Source organism: Ochlerotatus camptorhynchus, unplaced genomic scaffold, assembly GCF_037179485.1.
Source record: "Ochlerotatus camptorhynchus isolate MF236.1 unplaced genomic scaffold, CSIRO-AGI_Acam_v1.1 ptg000231l, whole genome shotgun sequence".
Taxonomy (NCBI): Eukaryota; Metazoa; Arthropoda; class Insecta; order Diptera; family Culicidae; genus Ochlerotatus; species Ochlerotatus camptorhynchus.
This window is the reverse complement of record NW_027040721.1, coordinates 1,703,508-1,724,177: the sequence shown is the minus strand read 5'-3', so window position 1 is coordinate 1,724,177 and position 20,670 is coordinate 1,703,508. Positions and strand designations below refer to the sequence as shown.

Sequence of the window (20,670 nt, the reverse complement as noted above, 5' to 3'; positions counted from 1 at the left end):
TTGCTGAGTAGCCGTCTTGACCCGACAACCAGGAGGGATTGGGAGGAACATTCGTCCAAACTCGAGGAAATCCCGTTCCAACACCTGATCGCTTTATCTAGAGAGGGGTCACCGTGCTTCAAACCATCAACGACAAGAATTCCCGAATCCGTTCCGTCACTGGTGCCTAAGAAACAACCCTCAACACGTCCGTCCACCAGCCATGGCGCTTCCTAGTTTAGCGCTAGAAAAAGCATTCTTTGCACCGAGCAACACCCGGTGTACATGTGTTCGACATTCTTTAAGATGGGCTTGGAGGATAAGCAAAAGGAGATTCGACGTCACCAACTTTGCAGAAACTGTCTGCGTAAAGGACATATGTGTTGGAATTGCCCGTCGAAGGGTCGTCACCACACGCAGCTTTGCGGGACTGAACCATCGAGTCCGCCATTTCGAGAAAGTACCTGAGAGCACATCCGCGAAGCCAACACCCACTCCTTCTACAAGTGAACAACCCACCAAATCAGTTTCTGCAGCTCAACTGCAACCGACATGCTATGACTCATTTGGACAAAAACGAGCGAACATAATACTAGCTACAGCCGTTACCTATGCTGTTTCGCTTCTGAGTAATTTTCTCAACTACTGAAGGTGTATCGCAAGAAGGTTTCCATCCCAATTGCGGGTATCGGCCTCTCTGCTACGCAATCGCTATCGAAATTCTCCGCCACGATACGTTCTCGAATTAACAAAAAAAAAAAAATACGTTCTCGAACCAGCGACTAATCTACTATGGCTGAATTTCTCGGCCTCCTTAAAGTAACCACCGAATTACCTGCAACGTCGGTGGACATTTCTTCTTGGAAAATTTTACCTAAGGTTCATTTAGCCGACCCATCGTTCTTTACCTTCAGCCCGATCGACCTCGTTCTCGGTGCGGAAATCTCTTTTGATCTTTTCAAGACTCTTGGTCGAATCTTACTCTGAGATAACTTACCAAACCTCGTGAATTATGTCCTTGGCTGGGTGATATCAGGTCGATCAAATGTAGCTCCCGTTGACGATTTGCATCAACTCATGGAACGTTTCTGGACTATTGAAAATGATGACACTTACTTTTTGTTATTCGGTAGATGAAGCGGCCTGTGAAGCACACTTTCGTCAAACTGTTACCCGCTCACCTGAAGGCAGATACGTTGTTCGATTACTTTGAAGGAGAATTTGCTCGCAAATCTCGGTGACAATCGTTACACCGCTATCCGTCGCTTCCGGCTAGTGGAATCCAGACTGCAACGCAGACCACCCTTGTGTCAACAATATACAGACTTTATGAAGTTGCGAGCTAGGACACATGCAACGTATACCGCCCAATGAAGACTGATCCAACCGTACCTACTAAAGTCCTACAGTAAAAGTATGGACGTCTGTCAAAAGTTGTTCCAATCGAACCGTCAAAATGCACCGCTTTGCTCGATTGGAACAGCTTTTTTCAGTTTTGTGGTGACAGTCGTCCATACTTTTACTGTAGGGCTTTAGTACCTACCACCTTTCACATCACGCCGTAGTACGTGAGAAAAGCACAACGACGAAAGTGCGAGTGGTTTTTGACGCCTCATGCAAAACCAGCAGTGGTTCGTCCCTAAATGATGCCCTGATGGTTGGGCCAATAGTTCAAAACGACATCAGATCCATCGTTCTGCGCTCAGGAATTCATCCTGTGATGCTGATTGCGGACATGAAGCAAATGTATCGCCTAATACTTCTCGACGAACGGGATTCTCATCTACATCGGGCCGTTTATAGAAGATCCCCGCGACAGCACTCTAGACACCTAGGAGCTGAAACTGGTAACATACGGCACCGCAAGTGCCTCCTTTCTGGCAACAACTTGCCGAGGATGAACAGCATCGTTTTCCATAGCTGTCCTACGTAAGGACTTTTATGTCGACGATATCTTTTCAGGCAGCCGCAGCATAACCGACGCCATCAACCTTAGAAAACAACTGCAAGCGTTGTTGGCAAGAGGCGGCTTCGAATTACACAAGTGGGCCTTGGATGAAGCCGCGGTCTTGGAAGATGTCCCCGCCGAAAACAAGGCTCTGTAGCAGCCAGTGGATCCAGACGGACATCGATTGCCATCCATTGACGGCAATCAAATGTGCAGGAAGGCAGCTTGCGTAGGATATCGCACCCATTCAAACACATATGGGGAGACGTGACCAGAGATTTTTATGCCTCAGAAAAATCCCACCGACCTCGGCTGGGATTGAACCCGGACCCATTGGGGTGAGGAGAACTCATCCAAATGCTTGACCTTCATTGGTATCCAACCGGTAACGTGTTAAAGTACAAGGTGAAGATGCCCCAGCTAGACTCGACCGCAACGTTAACCGAACGCCTCGCTCTCTCTTACAATGTCCAACTGTTCGACCCGCACGGCTTAGTAGGTCCTGTCGTTACTACCGCCAAACTATTTATGCAGTCATTATGGACCTTGAAGAACAGCAACGGGAACAAATGGGGCTGAGACGCAGAGCGTCCTGCAGCGGCTCGGGATCAATGGCAATCCTTCCACGAACAGGTACTTTTTCTAAACCCAACGCTTCGAAGTTGCAATTGCACTTATTTTCGGATGCATCACGAAATACATATGGTGTATGTGTTTATCTGCAATCAGGAAACGCGTCAGGGCAGATCAAGGTGGTTGCATTACTGACCGCCAAGCCCAAGGTCTCATCACTCAAGCAGCAGAGTATTCCACGCACTGGAACTCTGTGGTACCCTTCTATCGGCCGAAATGTATGCAACAGTAACTTCTTCACTCTTCCTGCAAGCTGAAACGAACTTTTGGGTCGACTCGACAACAGAGAGGAGATCAAACTTACTGGCCAGTATCTCCTCAAGGCAGTTCAACAACAAAGAGCCCATGCGAGGCTCGAAAAACACCAGCAACGATCTTTTCAGCCACAGCAGAAGATTCCATCATCGACTTGTACGTCAACAGGTTCTCCAACTACCAACGCATGATCAGAGTGACCTCCTACTGCAAGCGTTTTCTGAAAAAAACTGACGACTTCAGAAGTCACTTAGACCAGCATCACACGTCATCACCACCGAGGAGCAGAAAATACGTTGATAAGATTAGTGCAACAGCAAGCCTTCAGCGACAACAGCTCGTCTCCGGAAAGTCTCGGCTTAAATGGTTCGAGCCAAAGCTCGACTCCGAAAATTCTCATCCGAATTGGGGGCCGTCCTAATCGATCGCAGCAAACCTGCGACAGTAAACATTAAATCTAGATAGAGCTGAAATTAGGGCCTAACAGCTTTTGTAAACAATGACTTCTCTTGATGATTTCTAGAAATTCAAGGCTCGCCCACGCAAACCAATATTCTCATCGGGTAGGGAAAGACTTTCACTATCTGATGGTTAGGTTGGTCTGCATAGACGTGCCTTGAATTCCTTTAAATCATCGATAGAATTAATTGTTTACAAAAGCTGTTACGCCCTAATTCCAGCTCTATCTAGAAATCATCCTTCTCTGTGCGCAGTCTCTGCCTGTTCTGCTGTTTCGTAGTAGAGTCGGTGTATAATGAGTCACGCCAAGAGAAAAACAGTTGAACTCGCAACACGGTTTTCGAAAGATTCCCTTTCTTTTCACTTTGCAACAGAGGACTTCTACATCAACTTCAAATGACTTCCAGCGAGAAAAATATATAGCGGCTTTAGTAAATCATTATATCAGTGATTTAGTCAAATTATCTTAACCAAAAATAGTAGAAATTCTCATAAGTAATCATTACCAAACGTATCCCATGACAATTTATTGCTCACTGCGTGTTTATGATCATTTCTTCGATTATATTTTATATTTTTTTCCTATCCTTCGACAATGTACGTCTCTAACCTCGAGTAAGCCGTGAGTATTCGGCCCAACTCCAACTAGATATAGAATTAAGTGAGTTTTGTTACAAACAAATAACAATGAACTATCGGCTCCGTAAAGCTAACGCAATTGAGCCTTACAAATAAACGAACTAGACAAAAAATTCGATTTTTTACATTCAATTCAATAATTGCAATTTTCATATTGAATCCAACGTATTTCAACCAGGCTGAAGAGACGAAGAAATATTATACAGATATAAATAATATTTCTTCGCCTCTCTTCTACCTGGTCAAAATTACTGCTCAAGAGCGTTATTTTTTGATTGCCTGCTGACCGACTTGAAAATACTAGTTTAAAAATCCTTTGATAAGCCCCCTGTAGAGCAAGTCGAAAAAAGAATGGCCGCATTACCCTGACAATTTACAAATTGCATTTTCGGCCACTCTGTAACTCTTTACTCCTATGGTAATTTCTCATCAGCAAACGTCAGTCTGCGTGTGAAACATGGTGGGCATTTCCTTGCCCTTTCACTCCTATGAAAATCTTATAACATACTGTCAATCTTTGTGTGAAAAGACGGCAGTTCACTGGTACCATGGTGGAGTGAAGGGATAGACAAAGTCGCGCTAGATTTCATGCACAGGTTGTCAGAATGTTATGGAATTTTACCATACGAATAAAGAGTTGCAGAGTCGCCATCAACGTCAATGCTTACTGAGCATGAAATCATATATCTGCTTCTCTTTCATACGGGCCAATGTCGTCATTGTTTACGACTATTTGACGTAGGACTACGTCTGTGATTTCTATATGGGGGTACACTTTGTGAAAAACGAAAATGGGAACATGTAACGAAATTATGAAAGATTTTGAACGTTAATAACTCAGCTGCCCCTGGACCAATTTCAAAATTTTTATCACCAATCGATCAGAAATATTTCCACGCATCAATAGCAATGCTACTGACTGTTGATTTTCTACAAAAAAAAACTTTTGAAAATTTGGCTAGAATTTTTCGCATTTTTGTACTTTGAAACTCTATCACAAATCCAATTGGGCTCTAAACTTGGATCTCCGAACAGAATTCAATAAATATTTTGGAAAAAATACTATTTTATTGAATTATTTTCTAATTTTGCCCGCTCTCACCCCACTGTGCAAATGTTGACTGCGACGCTGCCGCTTGTAACAAAGGGCTTTGGAAGCGTTTTTGCTCCACCAAATGACGACCATATGCACCGAACACGGTTGATGAAAATGCGCTGTTACCCACCGCCGCCTCCTCCCCTCCCCCTTCCCGTGCCTTGTAATCCATTCTCTCTGGCACAAAATCCCATCCCGAAAGAATCTAATGTTTTCCATTTTATTCCATTTTTTTTTTTGCTATTCCGCGTTTGTTGGTGACAGTCAGTGGGTCGCGGGTGCACGCACATATTTCACATGGACGTACATATATGATGTCAGCGAAATGTTGCTGCATCAAAATGGGACTTCCTCGCTTCGGCTTCTGCGTTAGGGCCGATGAAGGGGGAATGGCGTCAGCGCATCGCCGGGAGATATATGATGGGAAAATTAGTTGTGGATGCAAAATTTAATTAAATATCCAGCCCAGTCATCCGAAGCTTGGCCACGATGAGATAACCCCCGCGCGCGTGGGAAGAGGATCGACCTTCTAAGCTCACATACGGCGGGAGAGGAATGAATGTGTTTAGTATTAACGATGTAATCCACTGTTATGGGGGGGGGGGGGGGTGTGGTTTAGACGGAATGGGGATGAAATTGAAAATATTTGTAAATGCAAATTTTCGATCGATTCAGCCCTCAAATTTATTAATTGATTTTTGGTGTGGCTTTTGGTTGATTTCACCATATTTTAGCGGGTTAAATTTTCTAAAACGTAACTGCGCACTGGAGTGAATGAGAAGTGAAGGCAGTGATTTTCACTTCATTCAGCATAAAATGTGAACCTGGAAATTTAGTGTTGGATATTTGCCTAAAATTAACAGTGGCTACTGGATACAAGAGTGTATCCACATGTTTTGAGGTTATGACAAGTATACATTTTTTCTGCTGCTTATAGTTAAGGGTTGCATGAATGAAAATCTGGAGAATTATATTTTCCCCATGATCTCAGGTTCTATAGTAATCAACCGAAAAACTACCATTTCCATGGAGTATGTTCTGCAAAATGGGTCAGTAGCGTCTAATCCCTAGAACCCAGTCAATGTTGCAATCAAAATTCTGAGATACATAAGGTATTGACCAGTTTCCTTGGCCACTCTTTGAGCGTGCGCAGCCCTCTTCATTTGGGAGGCCCACCTACCAAAAGGGCGCGCTTCATAGCTTTTAGAGTGCCAATAATTTTTAAGTGTTAATGTTTACCTACTTACATTTTCCTTGAGCTTTCCAGATTTTCACGATTTTCTTTGAAAAATTTCTAGGTTTACCGAAAACTTTCAAAAACTGTTGTTTGTCAGACACATATCTTATTAAATATTTAGTTTATAAAGTAAATAATTTTACACTGAGACGAAGATCTCTGTAAAATAATTCATCCACTGAATTATGTTTTGAACTCCACGTCCAAGTAGAAGAGATCAGATCAGATATATCCTGATGAATGTGAGCAAGTGTCCGTTCTATTTGATCAAGATATTACTTGTTAGCTAAGACCACAGTTAAAACAATTCGGATTAGATTTAGTTTTCACCAGTAGACATAACCAGTTGAAATCATTGTTAGGATCCACTAAAGACCCAGTTAATGTTTTAGGTAAAGCAGGTGTATATAAAATAAGCTGTAATCATTGTAACAAAGTATATGTAGGACAAACCGAGAGAACTTTAGCAACTAGATTTAAAGAACATATAGCGGAGGTTAATAAGGCCAAAAAGCAAGAGAAAAAAGGCCTAACATATGATTTCAAATCAAAGGTTGCAGACCACATCTTCACGGAGGACCACCAACTATCGACGGAGGACATCACGATTTTACGGACCGTATCTACACCATGGAAATTGGATGTTGCAGAAAGCCTCGAGATCAACAAACAACATAATTCAACTTTACTCAACAGGGATCAAGGAAACGGACACACATGGCTTTTCAAGTTACTACCTAGGACACATCAACGTGTAAGCAGCGCAACGGCGCCGGTGGTGTAGTGGTAAGCGTGATTACCTCTCACCCCAGCAGGCCTGGTTTCAATCCCAGTCGGCGCCGCCGGGATGTTCTGAGGCATAACATCTCTGATCACGCCTTCCTTCGGATGGGAAGTAAAGCCGTTGGTCCCCGGTTCATGAGTTGATGGGTCGATAGGCAGGGTCCAGGTGTGGGAGCTGCCTTCCTGGCACGTCGGTAGCATCCCGGCGGCGCCGACTGGGATTGAACCCAGGCCTGCTGGGGTGAGAGATAATCACGCTTACCACTACACCACTGGCGCCGTTCAACGGGGATTGTACATGAATGTATATCGCAGATCTTTTAAAATACCTTACGCTTTTAAAATATGTTAAGAAATGTTTACGCCAGAGTTTTAGAATCAATTAGGAGCACTGCTCCAGTTTTTGGCCCGATAGGGAATTTTTGACATTGGACTACGTCTGCGATTTTTATATGGGCATACACGTTGTGGAAACCGAAAACGAAAAATGTAACGAAATTATGAAAGATTTTGTACGTTAATAACTCAGCAGCCGCAGGACCAATTTCAATAATTTTATCACCAGTCGATCAGAAACATTTCTACGCATCGATAGCAATGCCGTATATTTAAAACATGAAACTATTGGAAAAGAGGTAAATGTCAAACACTGTCCAAAAGGGTTGAAATAACTAACAAACCCACCAATTACGTACATGCATATGCTGATTCCCCAAAACAGTCATCAGAGAATCGTTTCTAGACGAAACATGTCGATGTAGCATTGCTGGATTCAATTGCGTAACATTTTGCACACTTATCGCCATATTCAGAGCCAATGCACAACATGCTCTCCAGAGTTGTTATCTTGTTCTGATTCAAGCAGCACGATGTGCAACCAAATTGTACTTGATTATGAGGACTGGGTTTGGGGAGAACGTTTATTTCATGAAAACAGTGATAAAATTATCACTTTTTATTTGTCCATTTTTAACACAGTTTTTTATGAAAAATTGAAAAAAAGTTTATTGCAACAGCTTACGAAAGGTATTTCCTATCGATTGGTGTATTCGGATTTAAATTTCATCTATAAATGACAAAGCTTATAGCGTTCAAAAAATTACACCTTTTCGTGACGGTCGCAATTTTAGATTTTCGTTTACCCCCAGTACCTTCCCGATAGACGTAGTCTACGTCAAAAGATGTAAAATTGTCTCGAAAATACGAATCCTGGCATGAAAAATTGATAGTCCGAATTTAAGAGAATCTGTGTTGATTTCACTTTTAACACCAAGATTATTGAATTCCTTTGAACTTGCGCCACATACATAACATTTCATCGTTGATGTCGTTTTAGCTGCTGCATTACACACTTTCCCATGAACCATAGTGAGCATAAAAGTATGTCTAATAGTGAACTGCTTGCCATTCAATGTAACTTTTGTTGATGGTAGCGAATTAATTGCATTTTCAATACATCTGATTCCTTCATTAATTACCTCAGATGACTCCTTCATAAACCTAATGTGGATTGGGCGACAGTAGCGAGGTGAAGATGGAGTTGGGTTATGTTAAACTATTTTTGCATTGGATCCACAAACTATTCTCAGCTTTGGATTTGGAACACAATCGTATCAGAATACAAATCCACAAGCACCTGATGGAATTATGAAACAAGAAAAATATACCTGAAAGGCAATCTTTCGGTTCGGTCAAAAGAATTTATAAAATGTTCGAAGAAAAGTTGCGGACGTCGCCAGAATTTACCGAATTCATAAACATTTATTCCGAAAGTAAACGATGTTATAAATTCCTAAAAGGATTTCAGTATGTTAAATTTTGCATAAATTACCGGGTATCAACTACGACATACTTTTGCTAATTCAACACCTCTTAAACATAAATCCGATTGCGTCGTAGGCATTCCTAGCTTGCGCAGTTTCAGCTGTTGCATATTAAATGTTGATTAGCAAACGGGTGCTTATAATCTTCAAATTGATTAACTGAAGGGAAACAGTAATATAGACTTAATTGTAGTTTGTAGAATAACATAGCAGTTTCTCCTAAATTTCTATTTATAGATGTAACATATTATTTAAGAACACTAGTCAGTAATTTGATTCGGTATTCTCACCTTATGTTGATTTCAGTATTAACTGTAGGAAAACAACTATGTTTAAGCACTAGATAGGTTAGCTTAGGTTTAGAAACTAGATTTTAAGGAAACTTTTTGATATTAAGCATAAAATAATTTTCACTTTCACTTTCTTATTGTAACGATCAGGAATTTAGTATAAATTTGAATATAATTTGATAAGGTTAAATTGTTTGAATTAAATTCCTTAGGGTAGGCAGTAGGAAGACACAAGCATTTTTGCTGAAATCTTTCCAAAGACGGGTCCATTTAATTTATGGATAAGCTAGGAAAGGGACAGTCGCACAATTAAACGAGGCAAGTTATCTTTCGTGTCTTTAGATTCACGATAGGACACGAAGGGTTTCGGGAAATGATGGACTTCCGGTTCGTCCGAGTTTTACTTTCCTTTATCTGAGGATTCACTGTTTCGATCATTTCGTCCGTGACTTCCCAACGTTCTTGAAGTGTGCGCCTTTGTTCGTGGTCGTTTTTCCTAGTTAAACTAGTAGAATAAGTGTGCGTGTAGAAAATTGTGTGCGATCAGGAGAAAGGCTAGAGAAATACAGTCGTGTTGTTAAGTCGTTCGCAGCAATTCACCGTGCCCAAACGCAGCAACTTCTCCCCAACGGACGGAATTTCCCGGCAATCGCCAACCGGCCGGAAGCGGACGGATCCGTTACGTAATCGGTCCGAGGAGACTCAGGGGATCTCCACGTGGACATGGTCCACCCGCCGGTTCGTCAACCTACCGGCACAACAGAGTCACCGCCATAGCATCAGGGTGTGAAACGCCATTGTCAGCGAAGCACCTCCATTCATCGGATCACCATCGACGATCACTAAAGAGTGCGTCGAACCCGTCGATAGGTCTCGACTGTGACCATCACGTAAATCAACATCATCTGGTGAGTCAAGTCTTTTTCTATTTTTGGAGTGTGGCGACCGGCGAGGGCGCCACGGAATGATTTTTTGCCAGTCTAAGACTGATGAGCGAGTAGCACCGAGTTTCCGTGACACGCTTTTCCGGAACTCGTGATGTGGCATTCCCGCCTTTGAAAAGTAACGTTTTTCAACGCCAACGTCGTTGTCACCAGGAGCGCAGACTCGTTTGGAGCTGAGTTGCCGATAAAGTAACGTCACACACATGAACCAGTAGAGCACATGAGCACGTTAGTTAGGGAGAGAGAAATCGCACACACATAGGAGATAGGAGCGAACACACACAAGTAAACCGAAATTAATTGGAACATATAAATAAATATACGTAGGATAAGTAATGTTGGAACACCCGTTATGCACTAAATATACCGCCTGAATAGTTCCGTAATAATAAATGTTTTCGTAAAATGACCATCTCCCAAGCTTTAATTAATTGAATGTATGTATTCGACATCACTTCGCGTTCTCCGTTGTAGTTTTCGTGTCCCGTCCTCATGATGAGAGTTTGAATGTTCGGGAGAGTAGTCCACTTCCAGATCGGGGTGACGTCTAGTGGCAAGTGACGATACTGCCGATGATGATAAATTCTCTTTTGTAGAGGTTTTTAGATATGGGTGAGCTCTCACCGACTCTCTGAGTGACTATCGTGTTTGTGGTTTCATGGGGATAATAGGGTTTTCCCGTTTTGGACGTTTAGTTGAAAGCCGGCTTGCCTGATCCGTAAATCCTTTCTAGGAAAATTAATGGACTCGCCCTAAGGAGAGTCTCAACCGGGCAAATTTACATTGGGCGTGTGGTCTCCCTTGTGGAGTGGCGCTTAAGCGTTTTTAGAGACGGATCGCCGGGGCTGGCTACATTATCTATCGAGCTACTTTTGTCTTCTAACACGTTTGGAAAATCATCAACGAATGACAGACCGCGATCACGACAGCGAAGATGACGTAGCGATCATGAAGTGGTGATCATGAAGTGGGTCCCGCTGCTCACTTCTCATCACTCACAGGAAGTCGAGGGGTTCGCCGAATCGATAGGCGTAGTAACAGTTGCCTTAAAAATACATGGTACATTAGATTTAAACTTATGGGAACTGACATCCGATTGATGAGCTTGACAAATGTCCAAAAAATACTCTTTAACAAATTTATGATGTTCGTTTTATCGTGATGGTTGAGTAATGCTGATCTATTAGGGTGTTCAAGACGGATGAGGTTGGCGAGCTGTATGTTATTTGGAACGAGGATGACGCGCTTGGCATAGATGGCCCACAGCGACTCACGAAGAGCTACTAAATCCGATCAGTAGCGGTGCGGCTTCTTCCTCCTTCTTCGGTGAATGGACGCTCATGTGGGCTACAGCTCGCCCGACCGACCGGACACCACCACGCATGGTGATTAAATAAGCACCGTTCTGCGATACCGGATGGAATTCGATTTTGAAATCTGTGTTAGAGAAAGCGCTTTTTGCAGGCATCGGTGATAATTTTGATCACCATTGCAGCAGTTGGACATTTGTGTAATTTTCAATAGTGAACTATGGAAAATTGATAAAGTGTTCATTTCAGCAGATTTGTAGAAAAATTTCCAATCGATTGTCTTGTTCAGAATTAAAATCCATCCGCTATTGAGAGAGTTATAAGTGGTCAAATTCTGACCACTTTTCGTAACGCGGTCGATTTTGTTTTTTTTTAATTGCGCCCCGAATATGGTGTCGAAAGACGTAATCCTACGTCAAAATATCGCTGTGCTCAGAAAACGAAGCTCTTTCAGATGATGTGCAAAAACCGGTATGTTTTTTGAAAATAAGCAACCCAATTTCCATTTTATTTTCCTAATCTATAAGCAATCAATCATTTGTTTCCCATTAATCTTATGATAAGTTGATTTTCACCCATATTTTTTTCAATAACTTTATCCTCCTTCTAGTGATCTACTGGTGTTCTGTTTTCCATTCAACTTGTTTCCCAACCATCTCTTGGAACTGAATGTTCTCAATCTTCTCATGTTCCCAGAAGCTTTTCAATCAAAATGGTTTTACCCTAGACCTTCATCAAACGATTCGATAATCCCTCGCAATTACCTCCGGCAGTTCTCCGAAGGAACTATCATTTCACTACTCCCAATCGGCGCACAGCGCAAACAACACCATTCAGCTGGATGGAATCCATTAGTGCGCACCTTGAAAGGCATAGAAAGCCAATAATACGAGCGCTAATACCATTTAACCAATCTGCTCCTGGCTGTCGCCGTCTTCGTCCTGCCCGGTGCCGGCTGAGTGCTTCCATTTTTTAGTCCTTCACAGTTCGCAGGGAAAATGCATATCAACTATGCATATGCTGAAAGAGGACGACTTAAGCAAGGACCCGCTGAAGTGCACCGGAAAAATTGGATCATTATTCAAATTACGGAAAGATGAGCGATGCACTGAGCTGAAAGTTTTCCCCCAAGAACCTGACAGAAATACGAAATTGCATGCATAAAAGATGGCAAAGGGTGGTGTAATGAAATTTATTTTCCCAGGAAGATTGCTCAAAGTTTGTCAATCTGACTAGCCCCTTGTCCAATTTTGCCATGATTTAAAATTAGAATTTACAGCTGATTTTGAATGAAGCATTTTGCGATGTTAAATTTAATTGAAATTTCCAACCTGAAAAGTGTCTCGTCTTACCGGGAAAATCCGGACATGAGGCGGGGAAGGGGACTTTCGAAAACTTTTGCTCGCAAATTAGCAAACTTGCTGTGCTCGTCTCGGTGGAATGATGGAGAAAAAAAAGTAGCAATCGATGCTATAATAAGTGAAATAAAATTGCCAATTACCGAAACCCTCGTCAGAGTCGTGAATCCACTGCTGTTTGGGCGAAAACTTTGTCCCCCCCGGCATCAACTGGAGAGGTGTTATCGCCGAACCGTTCCTGTTTCTTTTCCGGGAAGGAATCAAACACGGCCCTTTTAATTTCACCTTTTGTACACTCCGGTTCCCAGAAGAACTCCGAAGAAACAGGATGAAAGGCTTTTCCGGCGCTGCAATAAATCAGAGTTTATCATTTCCTTTCAGACTGCCCCAGGGAAGCTTTCTCTTTTATTTAAAGTTACTTTTAATCTGCCCACTACGAAGACGCCCTCTCGCTCTTCAGAGGGGGAAACTTTCTTTCTCTCAATTTGGAAGGAAAAATCCCAGAAGGAAACGGAGTATTACTTCTCGATAACGAGTTGAGACGGATGCCCTCCTACTGCCCCCTTTCCCACCGAACGCATCGCAGAGCGGAAGGAACAAAGTTTTTTTGATTTATTATGCCACAAATCTGCTATGGATGGAATAAGATTATCGCCGAGCGACCACCGAGCGTCGTTCCGGGAAATTTATTTCGGGGATAAACAGGGACACGAATTAACCTCGACAGGAATGGAATTTCATCTTCTGCTTCCTTACTTTTGCACATTTGCCCCCTGAAAGCGCTTGTTCTTCCGTCCATTTGTTTCAGCAGTTTGAAAAGACTGACATTTCGGCAAATCATTCTCCTCAATTGAAGAATTCCAACATTGGAATGTTATTCCCACTAACAGCGCGTTGAACAAACACGCGATCAATCCAAGAGTTAATTTACAATTCAAACTTAAGCCGGAAAATTGCTCACTCTCTCTCTCGCCCGAGCAGCAATCGACGGGTAAGCCAAACTCAAGTGCGTAAATCGTGTTCAATTCCTTCCCAATATCCGTCCCGTGACCACAGCTCTCATTACTATTCCAAGTACTGACCAAAATCTTACCCGCAAAATGGCCCTGTCGGCGGTCTTTTGGCCGTTCGCTTGTCGGTGACTGATTAGAATTGGTAAGATTCTACCAACTCCCCCCCCCCTTCCCCCGGGGTAGCAAGCCGATGGGAATACGAAATGCCACCACGCCCGCCGCTTGTTTTTCGCGTCAACTTGTTGGTCTTGCCGTTTCTTGCTTGTGGTCCTTAGTTAAACTTTTAGCAACCGGAATCTCTGGCGGTGTTGTTTTGCGGGTTATTGGAATTCATTGGTTGTTTTGTGCCACGCAGAATTCCAATCAGGTCCGTGCCGCAGTTGTTGATTGCGGGAAATTTGTTCGCACACCGGGGGGTTAGAATTCCCATCCATGATTGTTTTTCCAGAGCTGCTTTTCGTGATGATGCTGATGATGATGGTGATGAATGGAAAACTGTTGTTCGGCGACTCGAGCCAGCTGGTAATTAGAATCTCATCACATTAGCTTCCCCTTCGAAATCTTCATCGCAATGAGCACCGTTGAATGTTCATTACGAGATTTACGATGTTTAAATACTGCGTCGACGTGTCAAGTTAACGAGCCTGGATATCGCCTTAAAGCCGCGTAATTTAGAAACAATCGACAATTTTTCACTCGTGATGATCGTCGTCGTCGTCGTCGTCGCGTTCCGTTCCCTTTGCCTACGACGCCGACGCGATGGATGTAGTCGAGCGCGTGCCGACCATGAGAAGCCGGAACGAACCTTTGATGACCTTTTAAAATGCCTCCTGGAGCGGAGGCGTCTCAAGGGGGTGTCTCAAGGGGGCGTCTCAAGGGGGCGTCTCAAGGGGGCGTCTCAAGGGAAATATGCCGTGCCGGTAACTTAATTTGCATTGCTTTTTAAATTAGATTCTTCGTCCGATGAGCTGCTCTAAAGTGGCTGTCAACCTAAAATATACGCAGTGTAGATGAATTGCGTTTGTTTTGAAAATCCTTGCTGGTACGTACGAGCGAAATGAACAAATGAGTTCATTATACCGTATGCGTGATAATGTTTGCACCATCGCACAAATAAGGTTCCCGTTTCACCTGTGCATACAATGCCTTGGTTTTCTTTGCATGCACGTAACCTATAGCTCATACCGAAGTAGGCTGTGTATAAAAGAAAATGATTTACTTAGTTTGACAGTTGCACCATGATAAAGTGGAAGCGTATTCGTGATTTGTCCCACACGCAAATATCGCAAAAAGACATTTCAATCGCCGTGGGAGTGTCCCGGTGGACCATCAAAAGGGTTTTAGACCGAGAAAAGAAAGGACAACTATCCGCGAAGGTGGCCACAGGTCGTCCGAGGTTATCTCGGGTTCCGAGAGTTATCGCTGCTATCAAAAGGAAGATTCGGGTGAATTCAGTGCATTCAATAAGGAAAATGGCAAAGGAACACGGGATCAATGACTTTACGGTACGGAAGATCGTAAAGGAAGATTGCGGGGCGAAGTCGAGGGCACAGAAAAAAACTCACATCATTACCAACCGCATCCGGGAGCTACGAGTCGAACGATGCAAAAAAAATCTTGAACTTCCTTAAGCGAAAAAATCTGGTAATTCTGTTCACCGACAAGAGCATGTTTACCGTCGATCCCGTATCAAATTCCAGAACCGACCGGTATATTAGTTCTCTTCCGGTAAAAGACGTGGCCGACGAGCACAAGAGCGTGTATCTGACCAAGCATCCTCCTAGCGTTATGGTGTTTGGATTGGTGGCTTCCGATGGCAAAAAATTGGACCCGGTGTTCATTCCAGAAGGCGACAAGGTCAACACGGAGGTCAACACGGGATTTTAAGTAAGTATGTTCTTCCGTGGATCAAAGAACAGTACGGTTTGAAGCCAAATGTTGTATTTCAACAAGATGGGGTTCCATGCCACACCTCTAACCGCACTCAGAAGTGGTTGCAGGAACATCTTCCGTTCTGGGCGAAGGATATGTGGCCGCCATCCAGCCCCGATCTTAATCCGCTGGATTACTCAATATGGCGCGTCATGAAGGCCAAGGCCTAAACGCCACCCGAGTACAGCAAGCCTCAGACAAACATTGACCCTTACCTGGATAGAAATGGATCCAGACTACATTATTAGAACCTGACGTGCATTTCGGAAGCGTGTGGAGGCCGTAATTGCAGCAAGTGGAAACTCGATCGATGATTAACATAGTTTAAGACTCTGAGAAACATCCCACCTTTGAATAAATAAAAAAACTCAAAAAAAGAAATTTTTGAGAATTTTTTAATTTTGACATTGCTCAATGGTGCAAACATTATCACGCATACGGTACAATGCCAATGTCATTTGCGCAGTGACATTGAGGCGAATGATATTGTGTGAACTGATACTGACATCAGGTGGCTAGTGAAATTCAGCATTTTGCAGGTATTGATATTGATATTTTGCAGCACTGCCTGTTGATAGAGAATGTTGTTGGGAAAAATTCCACGGGATATTAGATCAGCAGGGTTCGTAGTTCCCGGAACATGCCTCCATTGTCTCCGTTCAGTCAGTCCTTGAATTTTCGCAACTCTATTGGCAACGAAAGTTGTCCATGTTCCTGCTGGTGACCTGATCCAGTGGAGTACGCAAGTTGAATCTGTCCAGAAATGAGCGCTACCTTCTACCTTCAGCGATTCTGCTACCTTTTCCCAGAGTTGGGCTGCCAGGAGTGCGCCACAAAGCTCCAACCGTGGTAGAGATTGAACCTTGAGCGGTGCTACCTTTGATTTCGAAGTCAAAAGGTGCACCGAAACCGTACCATTTTGTTCTTGACTCCGAACATAGATTGTCACACCATAAGCGACAATCGAGGCATCCGAAAATCAGTGGAATTCTACGGATACCGAACCTGGAGCAACCACACACCTTGGAATCCGCACATCGTTGAGCGAAGGGATTTGCTCGTGGAATGTTCGCCATTCCTTACCCACCGTTTCGGGCAGTGGGTCATCCCATTGTAGATTGTGCCGTTGCATGAAGATCTTTGCCGCTGTGATCGTTGCACCGAGCAGGCCCAGCGGGTCGAAAAGTCTTGCGATGACACTTGTCGCTTCGTGAGGATTTGGATGGCGTGAGTGGCGGAATGGTAAATTTGAACCGGAAGCAGTCTACGTTAGGAAGCCAAGTTAAACCGAATGTTTTTACTTCAGCATCTTGGTCCCAATGGATTCCATTCGAATCTGGAAGTGCTAATTCTCAGTTGGAATGCCCCTGAGTACGTCTGGGCAGTTCGATGCCCACTTACGTAGTTTTAATCCTCCGCTGATCATCATTGCGTCTATTTGTCTCCTTAATTCGATCGCCGCTTCCATGTAAACGTCTTCTTCGATCGTAAGTGCCGCTAATGGAAACTGCTTTCGTTCGTCGTTCGCCAGTTGTTGCAACGCACGAGTGGCCAGATACGGCGCGGACTTCGTACCATACGTCACCGTTAGTAACTCGTACGCCACTACCTTTCCATCAGGTGCTGTCCAGAGTATGCATTGAAGCGGTGTGTCATCCAAACTCGTCCAGAACTGTCGATACATCTTTTCGACGTCTGCTACGACCATCACCTGACGAACTCGACTACGCAGAACGATTGACCTTAAGTCTTGTTGAACTATTGGTCCAGCATACAGCGCATCATTTAGGGATATTCCTGAAGATGTTTTGCAAGATGCGTCGAATACCACCCTAACCTTGGTCGTGGTACTAGACTCTGTGTTAACGGGGTGATGTGGCAGAAAACACCGTTTAACTGCATGCTCTTCGCTGTCGTCCAATCTTCGCATGCGACCGAGCTCTAGGTATTCGGCCATGAAATCACAATACTGCTTCTGTAGACTTGGATCCCTTGCCAATCTTCGCTCCACAGCTCGCAACCATCTTAATGCGATGTCTCGGGATTCACCCAGTTCCACCAAAACTTCGTTGTTCTTGGGGAGGACTACTGTGTATCGCCCGTCGGATTCCCGCCTAACTGTACGCTGGAACTGCTCCTCACAGTGCGCTTCTTCTGGAGAGTATTTGTTAACGGCTCCTACTTCCTCGCAGGACCAAAACCGTGCCATTATCTCCTCGAGATTATCCGATACCGCCATGTTACAGCCGTACTTAGTACCTTGGCTGGATGAAGTGACTTCCCCTGACACTATCCACCCAAAAACCGATTCCGTTAGTACTGGTAGGTCCTTGCCCAGCTGTATCTCCCTTCCAGACGGGAAGTAGCTGAAGAAAGCTTGGATACCCAGAACCAAGTCAATCTTCCTTGACCGAAAGAACTCCGGATCCGCCAGTTCAATCTCTACCGGTATTTTCCATCCATTTGCCTGAACTGTAGATGTTGGCAGACAAGCTGTAACCTTCGTTAGGGCGACAAATTCCATCGATCGAGAGTACGATGAAATCCGAGATCTGACGACAGCCTTGATTTTTCGAGTTGCCTTCGTGTTCGACTGTCCGATACCAAGAATCGATATGTTGGCCTTCTGACTGGAGACATTCATCAACTGGCACAGATTTCCAGAGATGAAGTTACACTCGGACCCTGAGTCCAACAGTGCACGTGCTAGATAGCGAGAACCTTGATCGTCCTCGATCGCAACGACAGCTGTAGCCAGAAGAACCTGCAATAAGAGAAACTGTGCCGCGTTTGAAGAAGTAGATTCAACCGCTGAGGCATTCGCTTCCTTGGAGTTTAAAACATATATTCCGTATGTTTTAAAAATCTAAATTATCTGTATAGGGTTAACTGCCCCATTTCCGGCCTTTTAAGCACAACCCGCACTTAGTCTTTCATAATCTAGCGCAGTTCAGCACCAAATGAAATTTTTCATTACTGATGGCTTCCAAATTTGTTTAGCTTTCCGTACGTAAGATTTGATAAAGAGAAACCAATAGTTGAGATATTATCAAAAGTCTAACACTGGTTCTTAACGCCAAACTCGGCCTACGAATTCTAAACTCGGCCTAACGCATTGAAACGCAATTGAAACGCCAATAAATTCACTTCGGCTTATCGGATGAAGATAAAAATTGATTCGGTTGGAGCGCTTCTATTGTGTTTGGGAATAATGGGTGCAAACTTTCATATCACGCGTTCTAATTGACTTCGTTTGGTAGCTTATTAACTAAAGTATCGTACCAAAAGCATAATTGTCTTGTTAACTCTGAAATCATGGATTTATTTAAAGTTTTCTGCTCGATAGGCCCAAAATGGGCGATTAGGCCGAAATAGTTCTCTACCATATTTAAAAAAAAATCTCTTATCTTATAATATAGATATTATCTCTATCAAAATATTGGGAAAAATCTGAATGATTACAGATAAATCTGTATATGTGGCATCACTGGTTCGGGTCCCTGAACCCCTTACTACTTCGCCGTCCTTCTCGCGGAACGCACTATTCTTATTTTCCCAAACACATTACCCAAAACATATCAACGCGGTCTCCTGTCCCATTACACTCTATGAAACACGATCGTGCATTTTTTCGTCTAATCTCCATTTCATTCTCTATTCCTTTTTTTTTTTAGAATTACCTACTCACCAACTAAAACAAAAAAAAAGCAATCCCTCACTCGCGTCGTGTCAGGAGGCAGGAGTGCGTGCGGGGCGGTTGAGAATCCGTCAAGATCAACATCAACATCAACAACGACAGCAAGGCGAAGAAGGCTTCGCTCGCAGTAACGCACCGGGACCGGCAAACATCGTTCTCCTAGGGACCAGTCGGTCGTCACACATTCAGAAGATCGCTTCGTTCGTTCCGTTCCGTTCCGAGGGTTGCCGTTCACCGTACGAAATAATTACCGCAACGCGGCGCGCGGTAAAACAAAAACAAAAACAACAACAGCCAGTAGCAAAAGCAGCACACGATTTGGATGTTAATTAGTGCACGCATGGCAGAGAGTTTGCGGGGGAGGGACGCGAGAAAAGAAGAGGCGAAGAAGTGAGTTTTTATCGAGAGTAAAAGTGGAAAGCATTAGAACAGGAAGAAAATGACGAAGAAGCAGGGAGTGTGACCGGTCAAAGTGAAACAACAAAAACAACGTGAAAATAATAATAACAACAACAACAACAATCAAGCGAAATGAAAATGTTGGCAACAGCTGCTGCACTGGCAGTTCCGTCGTCGTCGCCGTCGGATTTTGTCGTTGATGGGGAAGGTTCGTGGTTGCGATGTTTTGGTTTGAATCGTCGTGGTCGTCGTCACCAGCGTCTTCTCCTTAGCAGCGCCGAGGAAGGTGCGGTCGCGGTAGTTATGTTGCTATTAAATGCTCGATAGTGGCACGGAGGCAGACACGCGATCGGATGTGAATTACAGTTGGCTTTCCCGCGGGTGTAATAGTGTTTTGTTTCCACTGTAATAAGGATCTTTCCCGTGCGCAATGTGTTGTTGTGAGGTGAAGGGGATTTTCATCGTCGACTAATGAAACGAAATGAGCAATGAGTGATGGATATTTTTCGGGTGAGTGACCATGATAAGGGTGGAAGGATCGAGGAATATTAGGTATTGTTTCGAATTATGGTCATTAGTTTGCTGGGGTGTTTGTGGAGGGGGAGAATGCGATGTGTCATGCCTTTTGAAACTGAGCATTAATTGTGCGTTATAATGAAGGGGCATGGTTCGAATAGAATAAATCTGTTGATAGTGAATGGATATTTGAAATGATAGGACAAGAGTCACAAGTCAAGGCAGGATAAATGACGAATCCATATCAGTTAATTGAATGCATGTCAGCTGCATTGGAAGTGCTGTCGTTGAGGGCAATCGCGGTTAGTCGATGACTAACTAGTTTTTTTTTCGGAAACATTAGTTTTTAAATGTTTGTG

The 20,670-nt window shown here is 43.6% G+C and overlaps 1 protein-coding gene across 4 annotated transcripts in view; it reads left to right on the top strand.

Annotated features, from left to right (window-relative positions):
- Positions 1 to 20,670, top strand: part of side (sidestep) — a 671,279-nt gene that overhangs the window by 195,174 nt on the left and 455,435 nt on the right. For 3 of the 4 annotated variants that reach the window (XM_065225558.1, XM_065225557.1, XM_065225555.1), the window contains exon 2: positions 19,374 to 20,305. The gene's annotated coding sequence lies outside the window, so the exon portion shown is untranslated. The remainder of the gene's footprint in view (positions 1 to 19,373; positions 20,306 to 20,670) is intronic. The other variant, XM_065225556.1, reaches the window with a different exon arrangement.